At 34.4% G+C, this 19,311-nt stretch overlaps 1 long non-coding RNA gene across 1 annotated transcript; it reads right to left on the bottom strand.

The window, feature by feature from the left end:
- Nucleotides 1–4,481: 4,481 nt before the first annotated feature.
- Nucleotides 4,482–16,844, bottom strand: LOC149796098 (uncharacterized). Its single transcript, XR_016422493.1, has 5 exons — nucleotides 16,675–16,844; nucleotides 14,964–15,029; nucleotides 7,629–7,713; nucleotides 6,023–6,100; nucleotides 4,482–4,986 (listed from the first exon to the last, which is right to left on the bottom strand). It is a non-coding gene; the product is annotated as an uncharacterized LOC149796098 (long non-coding RNA).
- Between the last annotated feature and the right edge of the window lie 2,467 nt (nucleotides 16,845–19,311).

The raw sequence follows: 19,311 nt of genomic DNA, 5'->3' as shown, positions 1-19,311 counted from the left end.
TTCGGTTCGTACGTTATCTCCAGAAAACTGTAACCCTAACCCTAACCCTAAAAGTCACCAAAATTTATTTTTCTCGCAAACCGCTAAACCGATTTGCATCATCCAGGTACCATTTTATCGGTGCTGATGATACACGTATTGCAGTAAAATCCTGTTAAATCTGGCCTGTCCGTTCATACGTTTTCTCCAGAAAAGCTTAACCCTAACCCTAATCGCTAACCCTAAAAGCCACATAAATTCACCTTTCTTCCAAACGGCTGAACCGACTTTAATTTCAAGGTATGACTGGATTCGTCTTAATAATGCACGTCTTCTGGTCTATCACGTATGATAATCAAAGGTTATGAACACAGCAACACGTACGTATACAAGTGAAATTTGAGTATAGTTTTTATTTACTTGCATTCAGTGAACAAACTGATAATGCACATTTATTGGTTTTACGGTCAATGGGTTTGTCTCAGGCTTACAGCTGTGTACTCTGGTTTACAAGCATGATAACACAAACAATAATTTTTTGTTTTAATGAATCCCAGTTTGTGCATATGCCTGCTGAATACGTTTGAAAATGATTTGCTTTGAAAACAAGAATCACTCAAATAAACAGATTATGCTGGCTAAAAAAAATTTAAAGAAATTCTAGATAAGACATTTATTCCTTTTAACTGCTAAGTGTTGAAAGTATCTGATATTCTTGAGCAATAAGATTTTCAAATTAACTGCTGTGAAAGTCATATTGATGTCAGATTGGCACCAAGAATTTTGTACTGCACTGACAGGAATCGTGCAAACATGTCAACTTGGACATGTAGGAAAAATACTATTTTAATAAAAATTTGGTTTGGTGGAGTTAAATAATGTATCAATGATGATTTAACAAAATGCTTAAAAAATAACCTGACAGTCAAGCATTTGCCCCTTTGAGGGATTTTTCCTTTTGTTAAATCAGACTATAAGGGTCTGATTTAATTATGCACTTCACCAATAGGGAAGATCCTTGTGGGACAGCATATGATGATCGATAGGGAAGATCCTTGTGGGACAGCATATGATCACCGATAGGTAAGATCCTTGTGGGACAGCATATGATTACCGATAGGGAAGATCCTTGTGGGACAGCATATGATTACTGAGAGGGAAGATCCTTGTGTGACAACATATGATTACTGAGAGGGAAGATCCTTGTGGGACAGTTGTGGGACAGCATATGATTACCAAATAGGGAAGATCCCTGTGAGACAGCATATGATTACTGATAGGGAAGATCCTTGTGGGACATGATATGATTACCAATAGGGAAGATCCCTTGTGGGACAGCATATGATTACCAATAGGGAAGATCCTTGTGGGACAGCATATGATTACGGAGAGGGAAGATCCTTGTGTGATAGCATATGATTACCAATAGGGAATATCCTTGTGGGACAGCATATGATTACCAAATAGGGAAGATCCTTGTGGGACAGCATATGATTACTGATAGGGAAGATCCTTGTGGGACAGGATATGATTACCAATAGGGAAGATCCTCGTGTGACAGCATATGATTACCAATAGGGAATATCCTCGTGGGACAGTTGTGAGACAGCATATGATTACCAAATAGGGAAGATCCTTGTGGGACAGCATATGATTACTGATAGGGAAGATCCTTGTGGGACAGGATATGATTACCAATAGGGAAGATCCTTGTGGGACAGCATATGATTACCAATAGGGAATATCCTTGTGGGACAGTTGTGAGACAGCATATGATTACCAAATAGGGAAGATCCTTGTGGGACAGCATATGATTACTGATAGGGAAGATCCCTTGTGGGACAGCATATGATTACCAGTAGGGAAGATCCTTGTGGGACAGGATATGATTACCAATAGGGAAGATCCTTGTGGGACAGCATATGATTACCAATAGGGAAGATCCTTGTGTGACAGTATATGATTACCGAGAGGGAAGATCCATTGTGGGACAGCATATGATTAATTAATCCAAATCCTCATATTCATTTCATGAAGATTCTTCTGATCTGTGATGCAATTTTTTCATATAAAATTATTGTTTGCATCCTATTGCCATTAATCTTAAGACTTACCAGTACGTTATAGATATAGTATTAAATGGCAGATAATAACATGTAGCAGAAAACACTACTCACTGAAATACTTTTTATGGTCTAAGTGACATAGAAGCAATATCATTTATATTTTTTGAGTTGTTGATATAAAATGAGAAATAGTGGTCAGCTATTTGAAAATGTATAGGCAGCTCCATTGTTACCAGTCCAGCAACTGATGTACACTTATATCTCAAAGTATGCTCCAAAGTATGTTTAGGTATTGATCATGGAATCAAAATTTGGTCTATTAATGATTATCCAGCTGAGAAGAATTAAGTTGAAGAAATGTGAGGATTTCAGGAAGACGATCTGGTTGAAAGGCTTGTAAGTTAAAGCGTGTTTCTTAGCACATTACATGACATCATTAATGAAGCATAAGTAGAAATTCTTTAAAAATGGATCACATGTAGTATAGTTCTTTCATGAACAGTTTACTCTTTGAAGGTGTCAATGTGTCATAATTCATTTGGACTTAAAAGTTATGCCAGCTGAACATGTTACATGTAATTGATTGAATTTATTTTCTCCCCAACTATGCATTTACAAATTTTTTATATATGGATGTACGCATTACACTAGCAATCAAAGACAAATAAAAATATTGATCCGATATTTAAAAAATTACTTCATTGTTAAAATTGTAAATGTTTTGGCTAAAACTATCATTAGTTCAATTATTATTTGCCTACTTATTTTTCTCTCATTTCTTACAAAATAGGCACACAATAACACATACCTGGCATAACTGAAGAACATTTAACCTCATGATTCAAACTATGAAGTGTTCGGGTGAACATGTAAGGCAAGGTCAAATCAGATAGTGCTAAGTTAGCCAAAACATCAAATGTTGTCACAAATGTCAGGCAACAGTCACTGTCCAGAGCTACATGGAGGACTTTGGGAATTCAGTACAGCCACATGGACTTGTAGCTTCCTAAGAGTTTCCATTTCTGGCTGCGTCTTCAGATGGTTTTGTAAATAAAACTCGTTGTGTAAGTCACATGTACGTAGATGTCTGGGGATTAAATTTTGTTCACCGCTTTCAGTGCCATAGAAGTACCCAACATTTAAAGAAATTTTAACCTCAAAATTCAATCTAGGAAGTGATTTGTTTATCTATTGAAGGTAAAGTACAGATGTAATCCGATTATTTGACCAGTAGCAGTGGTGGCACCTAGGTAGTAACGATAACTCACTACTTGCTCCCATGAAACCATCAAGATCTTTTACACATTTATAAGTGGGTCGTTGCACTTAAACCATATTTGCAGTATTTGTTGAGTGTATAATCTTTTATGACTTTTGAATGACTACATCTTTACACTCGCTTCTTTCAATCAATGAATCAATCAATATTTATAACTAAAATGTCAATGAGGTACCCATGCAGTCATGGTTACCTTCTTAATGTAAGGAAGCAGAGTACTGTTTGATATTCCTATGATCCTAACATGAACCCTGACTAGTGAGGGGCACTAAAGACACTAAAATGGTAAGATAACCCTAACATGAACCCAGACTAGTGAGCCACACTAAAATGGTAAGATAACCCTAACATGAACCCTGATTAGTGAGCGACACTAAAATGGTAGGATAACCCAACCATCAACCATGACTAGTGAGCGACACTAAAATGGTAGGATAACCCTACCAAGAACCATGACTAGTGAGCAACACTAAAATGGTAAGCCAACCCTAACATGAACCCAGACTAGATAGCATCACTAAAATGGTAGGATAACCCTACCATGAACCATGACTAGTGAACGACACTAAAATGGTAAGCCAACCCTAACATGAACCCAGACTAGATAGCGACACTAAAATGGTAGGATAACCCTACCATGAAGCCAGACTAGTGAGCAACACTAAAATGGTAGGATAACCCTAGTATGAACCTTATGACTGTTGCTCTAGTAGTCAGTGACATTTAGGTCACTAAAATTGACTGTTATTACAATAAATGGTTATAATGTTACAAGTTACTACCACAAAAAATACATTATTCTAAAACCTCTGAGAAACACTTTGGGGGAATTATGCATTGAATTAAAATTTTATATTGCTGACAAAAATATAATAAAAATCACCATGCCCTTTAATAGCAGACACTAGGAGAGAGGTAAATTCTGTGTGATTCTCACAGAAACATTTCTTTCTGAATCAGAGAAGCATACAAGCTTAACTTTAATGAATGTCTGACTTAAGGTGGAACAAAAAAATTTTAAAAAATGGTAACAGAAAGCTGGATGTTGTTCCATTACAGAATTTTTTTCTCATCTTTCAGCTAATGCACAATAACAATTAATCATGTTATTTTCAATAGTATGAGCAAGTGAGACAAAAGCACAATAGAGACTTAACTTTCTCAAAATGAAACATTTATTGAAGAATGATAGCTGATGTCTCAAAACATTTAAAATGGTGTACAATCTGCTGTAATCACGTCCAATATTATCTCATTAGAAGCTTATGAGCTTAAGCTTATAGAATCATTAAATACACAATGGGTAGTTATTACTCCAAATGATCATTTGGCTTCTATCGTCAATTATGCTGCAAATAACCAATAGAATAACCACCGATGCTCCAACGAGACTGTCATGCTGGCAACATTTAAGATGTAACAATGTGATGATGCTTTGTTTTGATCTCATTATATATTAATGCTCAAATGAATTAAATTGTAGTATTTTTTACACATGTCAATCAGCGAGGACTGCAAAGCTTATTTCAGGTGAACATCTGTATGAAATCATGTATGATGTTCTTTTCTGTCTATATTGTTCACAGTTATTTCCTTCTTGGAAACTGGTTACTGCAGCACTGTTCACTTGTCAAAGTATCTAGGATCTTCTCAAGAGAGGTTCTGCAAAAAAGTAAGAAATAATTCATGTGATAATTCTGTAATTTGTTCCATCTCATGTGGATTTTACTACAGAATAAAACAGACACACTAACAGGGAAATGTCATCAACCACTTTTATAAATGGATGACATCATTCTTACAAGCAAACTTTTATTATGCTGAAATCTATTATGGGAAGTCCCTCAAAGCTAGATATTATGCAAAGATCCCTGCCATTTTAAGTCATTTTAAAGATTATCCCTTTGAGTACTGACGGCCAAATCTGATGATTAATTAAATTCATTTGAAAAATTTATAAAGTACTTAATACACTCGTGCTTAATGTGAAATTTTTGTTGCACAGATGTTTGTGAGAGAGTTGCTTACCAATTTTTCTATGTGGAGTAAAAGTCGTGATACAAGGAGCATAATGCCTTGATACTTTCTGATAAATTTATGAAAATGTATTCAGTGATTTTTTAAAAGAAGTTGTTCAAAGTTTCATATGTTGAATTTAAGTATCTATACTTTTTGACAGATTTGGTGTTATCCTTAAAAATTTTAAACTCTGTGTGGATGCAGTGCGCTATGTTTTGTTTTCATTTTTCTGGTTGTTTAGCAGATGAATGATGGACAGGTTTTTCCATTTTTACCACATAAACATAGAAATACATGATTTCCAAACTGTCATAAAAACTAAACTGAGAATAATTTTAACAAGTATAACATTTTAGAGAATTTTGTGAGGGAAAATAAAATGAGGAAAATATTACATGCTAGAAATGCACATACATGATATCAATTATTCACTTACTTTTTCTTGAAAATTAAGTTGATTTTAAAGCAACTGAAAAATTGTGATGATTTTACAATATTATGATTTAGCATAGAATTTCACATAATATCTAGGTATAAAATATGCTGCTAATCATATATGCAAATGTCAGTGTTTGCAAGTTAAAAGTGGTAATTTCGATCTCTTCTCTTCCATCTTTCTTATGTTTCAAAACTTTATAAAGCACAATCAAATCTGGAGACCCATATGAGAAATACCTACACAATTTGGGTGACTTTAGCAAATTCACATGCTTTCACTGGTCAGAGCACAGATCACAAGATCCGCTGGGCAATGGACCTAAAATTGACAAAGGAAACATACTAAATTAGATAGTATACCACTTTAACTGTCAAGTGGCCATCCATTTAATACATACACAAAAATATGGCAAAGCTTGACCCCCCCACACATGCTTTTTTACATCTCACCCCTGTGTACGTATGCTTGATGCACACACACCCAGAATTCTAAAGAATGGCCCATATTTAATACTCAGAAATGATCAAGGATTAATAATATTAATGTGTTTAATAACACAGATATATCACCACCGTAGAATGTCTTGCTGCACCAAAGAAATAAGCTGCGTAACTTTAAAAAGTTGATCTAGTGTCCAATAAAATTCAAATGCCGACTGAACCCAGACAAACAGGTTACGTATTAGACAAATTATTATTGAGGTTTCACCCCCACCACCCCCTTTCATATGTGCACATACATCATCAGTAGACACATCCACATCCACCCTCCATGCGCATGTACTAAATGGACAGCCCGCAATAATACATTCTTTACTCACTCAGGCTGCAAAGATAAAACAAGAAGATTGTTTCTTGCATACAGTGAAATACAATCAACACATCTGAAGGATAAAATAAGCGCAACAAAATTGGGACAGCATGTATTTGTTATGTTATAAAGAAGCCTATAAAAGGTAAAAATTGCATATTTGCAATCTACTATTGCATACATTATACGAAAAAATATAATGCAAAAGAAAAGCTTAATTACAAAACTTTTAGATATATAATTTTTTTAAAAATATTATATTGTTCATATTAAAGTCTTAGCTAGACAAAGTTTACATTTACTTATATTTAAATAATCATAAGATGGAATAGAAATAACAAGAACAAAGAGATGTGTTTATAAAACACGATAGCCCCATTGAAAAACAGATACAATGTAATATTTGATGAACATTTTAAACATTTAAAACACTGTGATACTGGCAGGACAATCCAAAAATGTCATCTATGTATGCAAATCCAATTGTTAACCTTATTTTTACCTGTGGGGGTGGGGTGATTGTGCTAACAGGAATTATGTAACAAGCTGAGTGTAAAAATTGTATAAAACATTTATGAAACTGAAAAATTGCTGTAAGGAAGAAAAGACAAGTAATAAATTACTTTACAAACTGAAATAGAATTACTTTCATCGCTTGCCATATAAAACTCAGTATATTTTTATATACAGTTTGGTCAAGAATCGCTATATTGTATATCATTTTCATACAGTTTCAATTTCTACACAGTGGATTAAGATGAAATGTAGTTGCAGATGAACAGATGGATGGCCAGACAAACTGATCAAATACTTGAAGATTATAATCAGACCAGCTGATTAAAAAATTAACATAAATACCAAATATTTTGTTAATGTTTACAGCATCTGCCATATTCAGATCACTGTTCCTTGCTGACTGCTCTTTGTATCTTTGAGTAGGTACAGTATATCAACCAGATTCTATTGGCATTTTATTCAGTCTTACATTTATTATCATGCCTATTTTAGTAACATAATTAGATCTATTTGCATTTACCATAATTGGTTAGTTATCTGCATCACTTTATTGACTTCATCTTTTCATTATCATGGGAAGTTTCCAGTTTATTCAGTACAACAATCTGTAATAAGAAAGACAAAACATGATCTTTTGAAACAAGCTTATAGCTTTTATTAGCAGTGAAACCTATAATGAGATTATAATCAGTAAAATGAAATCAAAGCCAATAAAGATAAAAAAAAAAAGATTTCATACACTACCCTAAGACTTTTGTCAAGCTAAAATTGGAATAATCAAACTATTTTGGTATGAAAAACTTCAACAATATTTATGGATATAAGACACTAGAACATTAAGGCTAATTTAACTGTCATGATTTCACTAAATTACTGTAAATAACAAATAATGCAAATAGGAAGATTTGTTTATAAACTATTCAGTTATAAGTAAAACACTGCAAGACAAATTAATAGGTATTGATGCAAATACATGACATGTCTTGAAGACAGCAAGTTAGTTTTCCATAGAGAATGTTAGCAAACTTGTTTCACTACTCAATAATGGAACCCATATCACTTGCATGTGAACAACTGTACTTTGTCCAATATGTTTTTGCAGAGTTTTGCATTATAAACACTTTGCATCATCATAGCCAGAAGGGTGTGTGTCTGGCATGCACCCACTCCTGCTTAAAAAGAAACATACACACACAAATGTACAGTCACTTGTCACTTTAAATTTGACCATCATTTTATTCTTGCACATGTTTATTAGGTAGTATGCACACTTAGAGTGAATAGACACACACAGTTTAGCTTTGGTGCCCTTGCAAAGAAGTCAGGGCCTGAAGGAAATTTTGGAACAACCCCATTCCTCCAACAATGGACCTGATCCAGCCTGGCATAATCATATTGTTTACTGCAATGGGAGATATTTTAGACTGACATTGTTCAGATGAATTTCTTAATAATCTGTTTGGCAAAGTTATCTCCTATTCATTTTGAGAATTGCATTATTGTACAGGTTTAAAAATCAACAAGCTTGCAATAATGTCATGATGAATGCCATCACTGTAGTATCAGATGAATCAATGTCATTGTTGTTGCTGTTGTGGGGTTTAATGTCATTTTTCAGCACACAATAGGTATTACATAGCATCCAGTATAACTGCTGAGGAAGAACCTGACAAGAACCACTGATCCATGGGAAGCTACTGGCAAGTTTTTTGGTCTTTACCTTTTTGGGGCTTAAAATTAAACAATCCAACTTTTTATAAATGGGAGTTAAAAATATCTGGTGTCGAGATTGTCAAACCACTCTATGACAAAATCAATTTAGAGTCAGTGCTGACCAAGTGTCGCATACTGGTTGGGCTTTCGGTGGTGGTGGGGGGTATTTTATGTATCTCTGGCCCCTATAATTATCAATATATGGGGAACATTGGCTGTTTGAGATGGGAGGGTGTCACAGGCCTCCCTCAAAGTGCAACACTGCTGATAATTGTTTCTAATGTCAAGAACATTGCCCACTTTATTCATTAAAAGTTCATACATTCTACACTAAGTTTGTTTTCCATTTGTTTTTATCAAACTCGTACAAGTTTTCACTCTTCGGTACTAATAAATGTTTACAAGACGGTGAGCAGACTGGTCTAAATTTAATTACATGTAACTGTTGTCAGAAGGGTAATAGAATATATTCCATTAACAATCCTTCATATGACTGATTTCAGGTCATTAATGTTAATTTTTATATTCGTATCATAACTGGTAGAGTAAAACTTTATTCTAGTCAAATAAAAAATTTAGTATTTGCCTCACTGGGTGAATGTTGTATTTCGTTATTAATTGGAGATTTGTCAAACCAAGCTTTAAGTTCACCAATAAAATTATAAATTTCACACTACTACAAGTTAACAAAACATAATGTGTAGGATATTACTGGCAAACAATAACTCTCCCTACAATGAAATGAAAATTTATGCATCAAGCCGAAAGGGCTTGAAATGATGTCTTTGATTATCCTACATAAAAATAAGTGAACCATATTTTGTTGTTGTCAAGTTGATGTGCTTAATGGATGAAAATGGCTTTTAAATATTTGAATTTATGCAAGATATGATTGTTTCAAGCCTAGTTTAAGTCACAACGAAGATGAATAATGGTCAGGTTAGTCAAAATATAGTTACATATTCTGGCATTTTTTTTGTTTCTTCAGAAATACAAAGATTCCCTAGTAGCTAGGGAAATAAGTTCAAGTGATTGTAGCAAGTTATCATTTCAATAGGTGGAAACACAGAAATAGTAAGTCCCAATTTTTGTTCCTTCTGCAGGTATTATGGTTTGCCAGAACAAATATTACATCTTGTATTAGCCCACAGCATGAATGATTCATAACACAAATATCAATGAAAACAAGTAATGTCTGATATTAACTTGAGATGAAGCAAAAGATTCATTTTTCAAAACTGCCATTGTAAAGCCTCTGCTGAAGAAACCAACACTAGACCATAACGATTTAAAGTACTACCGCCAGTTTGTAATCTCAAATTCATATAAAAAATCTTAGAAGAGGTTGTTCTACCCCAGCTTGTATCTCATCTGAATTCAAATAGTCTTTTCAGTAATGTACAATCTGCTTATTGCCCTTGCCACAGAACTGAAATTACTCTTCTAAAAGTAGTTAATGACATTCTATCTGCTTGGGATAGTGGAAAGATTACAGTCCTCACCCTCCTTGATTTGTCTGCCGCAATTGACATAATAGACCATGATATATTACTTCACCGTCTCCAGTATGTATTTGGCATTCATGATACAGCCTTACTGTGGCTCAAGTCCTATTTGGTCAACAGGACATATATTGTGTCTACAAATTGAATATACTCTAGCCCAGTTGATCTATATTGTGTTCCACAGGGGTCTGTTCTTGGACCTGTTCTCTTCATTCTATACACTCAGCCGCTCTCAAGTGTCATAGATCATCATCCAGTGTCTCACCAATTGTTTTTGCCGAGTGGTCTAAAGCGCTCTTCGTTACGGATCACTGCCATCTCACCTCTGTCTGCGGCGGTTCGAGTCTAGGATTCAGCCAATGTGGGTATGTGAGAAAGCTTGCCAGTAGCTTCTCGTGGGTCGGTGGTTCTTTCCGGCGTTTTCCCGGGTTCTTCCTCCACCATTAATACTGGCCGCCATGCATAGCCTATCGCGTGCTGAAAATGGTGTTAAACCCCACAACAACAACAACAACAACCAATTGTTTTTTGATGACACCCAAATATACAAATCTAGCCACCCAACTGAAGTTGATGCTATCATCCAAGGTGTAGAGAGGTGCATTTAAGTTGTGAAATCATGGATGACATGTAACAAGCTGCAGATGAATGATGATAAAACTGAGGCCATTCTAATCACAACAAAAAGACTTTCTCATTCACATCCTTTACCTCAAACAAGTATCAGCAACACCAAAATTAAATTCATACAATCAGTACGAAACCTAGGTGTTACTCTGGACAGTACTCTCACGTTGCACCAACATGTCATGAACATATGCAAGGCTGCATATCTTGAGCTGAGACGCATCAGCTCCATTCTCAAATATCTTTCAGTTGATGCCACTAAAACACTTGTGTGTTCATTAGTACTTTCAAGACTGGACTATTGCAAATCAATTCTGTCTGGTTCATCTCAGTATCTACTCCAGAAACTTCAAAACACAGCTGCTTGGATCATACTTACAGTACCACGATCAGAGCACACCTCCCCACTGCTCTGTACCCTACACTGGCTATCCATTCCATCCAGAATCAAACACAAAATTTGTTCTCTGTGCAATGTTTCACTGTCGGACTATAGTCCAACATACCTATCCGACCTCACCCATATGTGCACACCAGCAAGATACTTACGCTCCTCTTCTGACAATCATATACTCATTATTACCACTATGAAAACAAAGTCATATGGACATTGTTCTTTTGCATACCAGGACCCAGCACTGTGTTATGAATTGCCCATTGAACTCAGACACAAAGACACAGTGATCCCATTGAAGAGTGCTCTAAAAACTCACTTATTTCGACTGCAAGAACAAACTTAAAGACCTAATGTTTCCTACCTTAAATATTCTCAGCATGTTTGTTATGTTTTCTAATTTCGTAGCGTTTGTTTTGTAATTATATCATTATATATGTTTTTTTATCTTATAGGTGTTGACTAATGTTGTAAAGCGCTTACAGCTTCTAAAGATTAGGCGCTATACAAAGTCCTCATTATTTCATTATTATTATTATATTTGCTACATGAGACTATAAGGCATTAAAATTTGGTTCTTCTTTGAAGTTAATAAAAACAGTATATCTTAATATACCTTCTTAATTCCAACCTAGTATATGACAAATTTACTGTTATTAACTTCATTTTAATATAGAAAATGTTTATTAAAAATAAGGAAGTCCCAGATTCCTCCTTATCCTCTCTTGCAAAATGGTCCATATAATATGGAATGTGTTAAATGGCTGTTAAAACGCAATCAAAATACAATTCAGTCAAAGCATACGAGTATGGACTTGAAATCAAAATCATAAACCCATTATGAAGAAAAAGAGTCTTAACAATAAAGATAATAATGCTCTGATATTCTTAACCCAAAATTATTTTTAAAATCTCATTAAAGGTCATGCCTCCTGTAACAATATAAAATTCCATAATCAATAAGTAAAAAAACCTCACGCAATGTTGACAGCTTTTTTAAAATTTAAAGTCACGATGAAATCGCATATTCTTAATTCAAATTTGGGAAAATATTGTTTACTTCATCATAATGTAACTTCTATCTGAACAGGCAGCACAACAAGTTGGTGGGATCTCAAATAAAAATTAAAAGTCCTCATATCAAATCTGATAATGCACAAAAAAATAAAATTATATTCTATAGTCTCTACAATAAAACTAATCATTCATTATAGTCTATAGGTAAAAAAAAAATTGAGAATGCCAGTCTTTATACATAACATATATTCAAGCAATGATGACATCTGCATCTGAAAATGTAGTAAAAAAGAAACCTTCACTATATCAATTTTATCACTGTTTGAAACAAAGTAACTGAAAAATGAAAAAGAAATAAGCTGTTTAACTGAAAATGACATGTTGCATACAAACTGTGGCATGTTTAAAGACTAAGGTACTCCACGTATCAAATATCTAATTATTCACAACAAATTTTTTAATGGTACATTGATTATATAATTTTAGGGAACTTCATCTTTTAAAATTATAAATATTTAAAGGAACAAAGATAATTTTTCAAAATAACACATATTCCATTTTTTATGTAGCTCTCAGAATATGTGATTTTCCATTTCTGACAATGATTATGCTTAATATTTAATTACCAATTGATTAACTCCTTATTTTGGCCAGATAACTTGTGTTTTGAAACTCCTCTCTGTGAACCTTCCTTTCATAGTATGATGTCTAAAGAAGCGTACAGTCAGACAATGGTTCTTTATGGTAGTTAAGTACAATTTCCTAGTGCTCAAAGGTATTATCTTTTATCTTTTTGATACTTCTGCTCCAAAACTGAATTTTTAACAAACTTAAGCTGTGCCAAAGTTTCACTTTCTCAAATTAGTGCTTTACTGAATACTATGATTAGACTGCTCTGGTTGGCCTAAGTGGTTATAGCATCACCATGGATGTGGGAGGTCGCAGGTTAAAACTTCGGCTGAGTCATACCAAATTCTTTCAAAAATGGTACTAACAGCTGCCTCACTTGGCGCTCAACATTAAGATGTTATTTTTAGGACTGGCTGGCCTGGTGTCAGGTTAATGTGACTGGCTAGGACATTATGTTACATGTCTGCAGCATGATGCCCAATTGCAGGCCATCACTATAAACAGCCACACTGCAGGCATCATAGCAATATGACTCAATTTTTTTTAAAGCTACATTAAAAATCCAAATCACACACACACACTACTGACAGATTTCTTATCTGTTCTTTAATGCTGTATTAGGGTTTAAGGTCCATAAATGCCATAGCTTGCTTGCTCTGACAGAGGTGTTTTGACCAAATAAATAACTGTACTTCTTATTATCATTTGTTAGTTTTATTTATTCAACAGATCTTAACCCTTAAAGGCTGTATAGTTTTGAAGCACATGATCCAGCAGGGCTAAATTGTTTGAGAAAAGAAATGAAAAGTGCACTCTAATTTTAAATTGTATGAAATTTAATTAGGTTTTGTATCATGTCTGCTTTACATTAAATTTTGATTTACTGCTCAAGGGGGGGGGGGGACTGGAAAAACTATTTTGTCCATTCAGAGTGTACATCAGACGCGTATTTAACACCAATCAGTCACTAGTATCTCCATTAAAATTTTCCCAGCTCCAGTAATCAGATATATTTCATAATAACAGAAATCATTGTCTTCATCAGTGTCAGCGGCCAGTATTTGCGGAACAAAAGAAGATGAACCAAGCAGGGAATTAGCCTTTTTGTTTTTTCTGGGTAGGCTGTATTTTTAACATGCACTTGTAAAACTTCCTTTTTACATGGCTTATACTATGACATAATGCTTGCTACAGGGCACAATGTGCCAATAAAATCTAGTTTAAGAACCATTGATGTCAAGTTGAAGAATCCAGATGTAAACAGTTGTCTACCTGAAAAAAGACTTATGTTGCAAAAAACATGATGATACCTCTACTGGTGTGACTTACCCGAAGTACTTTAAATAAAAACTGTTTACAGTGCAGAGTACATTTTCCTATGTGTGACTTTAAATTGTTGGAGTTCCTGTGCATCAATATTTGGGAAATTCATACAAATTTTGCATGATTGATGCCCTGGAAGTATCTCTGTATCTGATTTGTAATGAATCTAAAGATAAAAAAACAACTAATGGATAATAAATTGTTTCCAAACTTAACAATTATCAATGGATGGGTAATGTGGGCTTTAAAAGATCTTAAAATAACTTTTATGTTCTCAGAAATTTTCAAACATATTTTCAAATAATGAAAACAAAACATTGGTGGCTAAGCTAACAAAACCCTAAATCACAAAATCTCTATCATCACATCGGTTAAAAGTAGCATTGTGAATAATTGTAACCAAAATTAAAAAGAAATAATGGCCAAAATTAATAGGTTGGAAACAACTGGGTGTTCAGTTTACTACTAGGTCAATGATTATGCAATCAACTTTTTACCCATGGTAGCAACTAACTGATACATGTAAAATAAAATTCTAATGCGTCATTATGCATACAATAAAAAGAGTGGTCACGCTATACCTCCTACTATGGTTTGTGGTCATTGTTGTTTCAGCTCTGTATTCCTGTCTGGGTGTGGTACTTACCTATCTGCTGTGACACCAGGTGGTTTCTCTGACAGGTCGTCTCAAGCAAAATTGAGGTATACAGTGCTGAAAATACAAAAATAATTTAATTTTGCCACCAGAACAACTTCATACAAATTTTAAGTCATACACTCTACTCTTACAGCATGGCTGGTTAATCTAAAGAGTACAACTTGTATCAATTTATTCCATGCTACTGCAGATTTATAGATAAGCAGTGAATCTGTATATTTTACACAATCAAACTGACTAATGTTTTGGAGACAAATTGTTCAATGTGTTGAGAACACAGTATTTAGACATATACTACTCTTGCTGTACGTACAGTATGTACTTCATTTTGGGAATGCTGAAATCAGATAAAGTTGAAGTATACTTAGCTAATGAAAAGAATAAAAAATATATTAATACTTAAGAAAGTGCTTAGATAGCTTCATTTCATTCAAGATACTTCTCATCCTTTTAACCAATTTTGGCATTTCTGACTTCCGTTGCATTACTGCCAACTGAAATGTAGGCCAACGAACTTGAAATCATGTCTTATGTGAGAATTTGAATTAGAAAAAAGACATCAGAGTTAGTAAAGTCTGATAAACTTTATTACTTTAATTTGTAGAAAAATGTGGGGACAGGCTGCCAAGAGTGTGAGATATTCCTGACAATTTGACTTCTTGTTCTGATGTTAGTCAACATTGGAACTCACTACACATACCATTATTTACTCAGTAAAACCTAAATCCCCAAAACATAAATATCAGGGTTGATGTCTTACACTGTTATGATTAGCTTAAGGCCATTTTTCATGCTACACAACAGTAAATATATCTGGTGGAGGAAGAACCTGGAAAACCACTGGGAAAAACCACGGACGGATGGGAAGCTAGTGGCATGCTCTCTCAAAACGGAGCAGAGCCCGAGACTAAATTTTCCTGTAAATATTAAATGTACTATATAATAATAAATAAATAATTTGAAGAGTAAATTGTAAGCAACAATAACCCTGACCTGCACATTACATTATACAAATGACTGCCTGTTATGCTGCTGATTGGTTATGAACTACTAAAGTATTCTCACACCATACCCTTTGATTGTACCACCGTACTGATTTGAAAAACAGAAAGAATAAAAGATATCAAAAATGCACAAAACTTAGCCATTGCATTCACTGATTTATGAGTTCTAAACTGATTGCCTCCAGGTGGGTCTCCAACACTGCTGACTTTTTTAATCAAAAGGGAGCTTCTTTAGCAACATGGTCGCCATTTTTGCTTGGGCCAGCTTGTTTTCAAACACAGTTATGATTGAAATTACTGTCTTTCAAACTCTCAGTAATTCCATAAATTTGGGATTTACATCTCTTTGAACACGTGTATACAAGAATTCCTTCTATTTATTTGTTCAAATTGTTCTTGAAATATTAGAAAAAAACACTGCACATATTGGATGCAGATGGCACTGCTTCTACTTAGTCCTACAATGTAAGACATAGCACATATTATTTTTGTTTTAGTGATATGGTGCCCACAACATAAATATCAGTGTCGAGGTCTTACATGTAGGACGAGGCTACTATATCAGCGTCGGGTCTTACAGGTAGAACTAAGGCTACTACTGAAATAGACTATTCTAAAAATCAGAAATAGACAGAGGGCTTACAAACAAACGGGAGGATATGCGAATACTATAAATATAATATAAATCTACCTACCTCGATGCATTTAAAGTCTCTTGTATAACAATTTCGGCTATAAAACAACGCAGTCTAGGTGAATTACTAGGTCTACGAAAAATACTAAACATCTTGCCCGCCATGACTTTTATACATTTTTGTACTCTTCAGTACTAAAGATTCAGCATCCTGCAGCATTTCGAGAAACAACCAATGAGAGTGAATCTTACAAATATTTTACTGAATACTAGTATACTATTGGTTCCAACGATTTCGCATGTGAGCGATCTCTAAATCATCCATTGAAATGAAAGCCCATCTCAATGGTAATTCACAAAACCCACGTGACGATAGTGGAACGCCCACATGAGGCCGATACTCAGCAATTGGTTACAAATAGTCAACTTGAAATGCCACAACGACCAATACATAAATTGGAATGCCGTCAAGGCCCGCGCATGCAACATCTGAAATAAAAAATACGCATATTTTTTTTTTTGGGGGGGATTGAAGGCTTGTTTAAACGTAAATCTGAACCTAACTTTCAGTCGTTTATCACAAAATTTGACATTGAGATTTAAAAAAAAAAAAAAAAACCTGGGGCAAGTTAAAAGGTCAATTAGACGGTTCAGCTCAAAACTACTTTCACGCTTAGTAAACGAGGAACAAAACACAGACGTTCGACAAGTAGGCCTACTCAGGAGGTGTAACGGTAATCGTGAATTCAAAATTAGTGGAATAAAATATTGTGAAAAGAATTTGCTAAGAACGAGATGACCGTGTCTATCTCCACATTAAATGATATCAATAAGATTACGATAAAGATTCCGTTTTTTTTTTTTTTTATTTCGCATATTTATAACCACACGGATCTCCGATATATGACTCCACTGACACTGTAGAGCAGGGATCTCAAACTCAAACCACCTTGATGGCCACATGGGGGTATTTTCGATGACCCAAGGGCCGTACCACCTTTATTATCTCTCATGATACATTGTGACGCCAGTCATTTTGCGGTCCAGAAGATAATGGCTTGAAGGCTACAGAATACAGCTTGGCGAGCCGCGCGTTTGAGACCCCTACTCTAGAGAATGGGGACGAATTATTTGAAGAACGAGTTCTGTCAAACATATTACAATCCTATCTTCGTTCTTTCTCTTTTTTGACCTTTCACATTAACTATAGAACTGATAATTTTAATGGATTTTTTAAATAGAAATTATGTTGCTGATTTTATGTTAGGAGAAAACGCATGTTATAAATCAGACGAGTAATTGACATGGAAAGAAAACCGAAAGACTCCATGTAATGCATGCGGTATCTCATTGATTTTATAAATATAAAGCATACTCTGTGCATATGCTCAATTAAAAATGACAAAAAATAGCCATGTAGCATTTACAACAGGATCATCTCAAGCATAGCTAAGCAAGGTATGTATGTATGTATGTATGTATGTATAGTAGTGTTTTATGGCATCTCAACACAAAAGGTGCTATGCTGCCTCAGCAAAAGGATAAGTTAAAAAAAAATGCAAAAAAATTTTGGAAGATAAAACCTTCCAATGCATAATAAACGTTTCCAAAGTGTAACTAAGTACTTCCAATGTATAACAAGGCCTTCCAATGTATAATAATGCCTTCCAATGTATACTAAAGTCTTCCAATGCATAATAAAACCTTTCAATTTATAAGGCTTTTCAATGTATAATAAAGCCTTCCAATGTGTAAGGCCTTCAAACGTATAATAAAACCGTTCAATGTATAAGGCCTTCCAATGTATACTAAAGCCTTCCAGTGTATAAGGCCTTCCAATGTATGATAAGGCTTCCAGTGTATAATAAGGCCTTTCAATGTACAATAAAAGCTTTCCAATGTATAAGGCCTTCCAATGTATACTAAAGCCTTCCAGTGTATAAGGCCTTCCAATGTATGATAAGGCTTCCAGTGTATAATAGGGCCTTTCAATGTACAATAAAAGCTTTCCAATGTATAAGGCCTTCCAATGTATAATAAAGCATTCCAATGTATAAGGCCTTCCAATGTATAATAAAGCATTCCAATGTATAAGGCCTTCCAATGTATAATAAGGCTTCCAATGTATAATTAAACCTTCCGATGAATAAGGCCTTCCAATGTATAATTAAGTACACCACCATAAAATATAAAATGTAATAATGTTAAAACATTCTGTAAATATATATAAAATAACTGATAATGGTAACACAGGTAAAATCTTTAAAAGAATTAAATTTAGTTTCATAAACTGCATTCACTTAAATAGTTAAAGATTTTCTTGGGTGGGTACATTGTCATCAAGTTCACAACAAAATACTTCTGCCTCACTGGGTGGAAATCAGAGTATTGATCAGCAAGATATGTATTTTACTGTCTGGGGACAATGGCATTGTGCACACTTTGGTTGAGGGTCACCCTTCTGGAGGTGTTAACAAGTTAGGTATGCATGTCTGATAAAGACTGGCACAATATCACTTCATCTCTTCAATTTGTTCTGTATAAAGGAAAGTGGGTTTAATGTCAGTTTGCTTGTGGAGTTGTTAATTCATTGATAACGATTCAAATAAACAGGTCCAAGGACAATGCTTAAGCTGTAAACAAACTGAACTTCAGTGACCTGTATGCAATACACGTAATATATATGTATCTTGTCTGA

Source organism: Sinohyriopsis cumingii, chromosome 7, assembly GCF_028554795.1.
Source record: "Sinohyriopsis cumingii isolate HCF-2022 chromosome 7, ASM2855479v2, whole genome shotgun sequence".
Taxonomy (NCBI): Eukaryota; Metazoa; Mollusca; class Bivalvia; order Unionida; family Unionidae; genus Sinohyriopsis; species Sinohyriopsis cumingii.
This window is presented reverse-complemented; position numbering and strand designations above follow the sequence as displayed.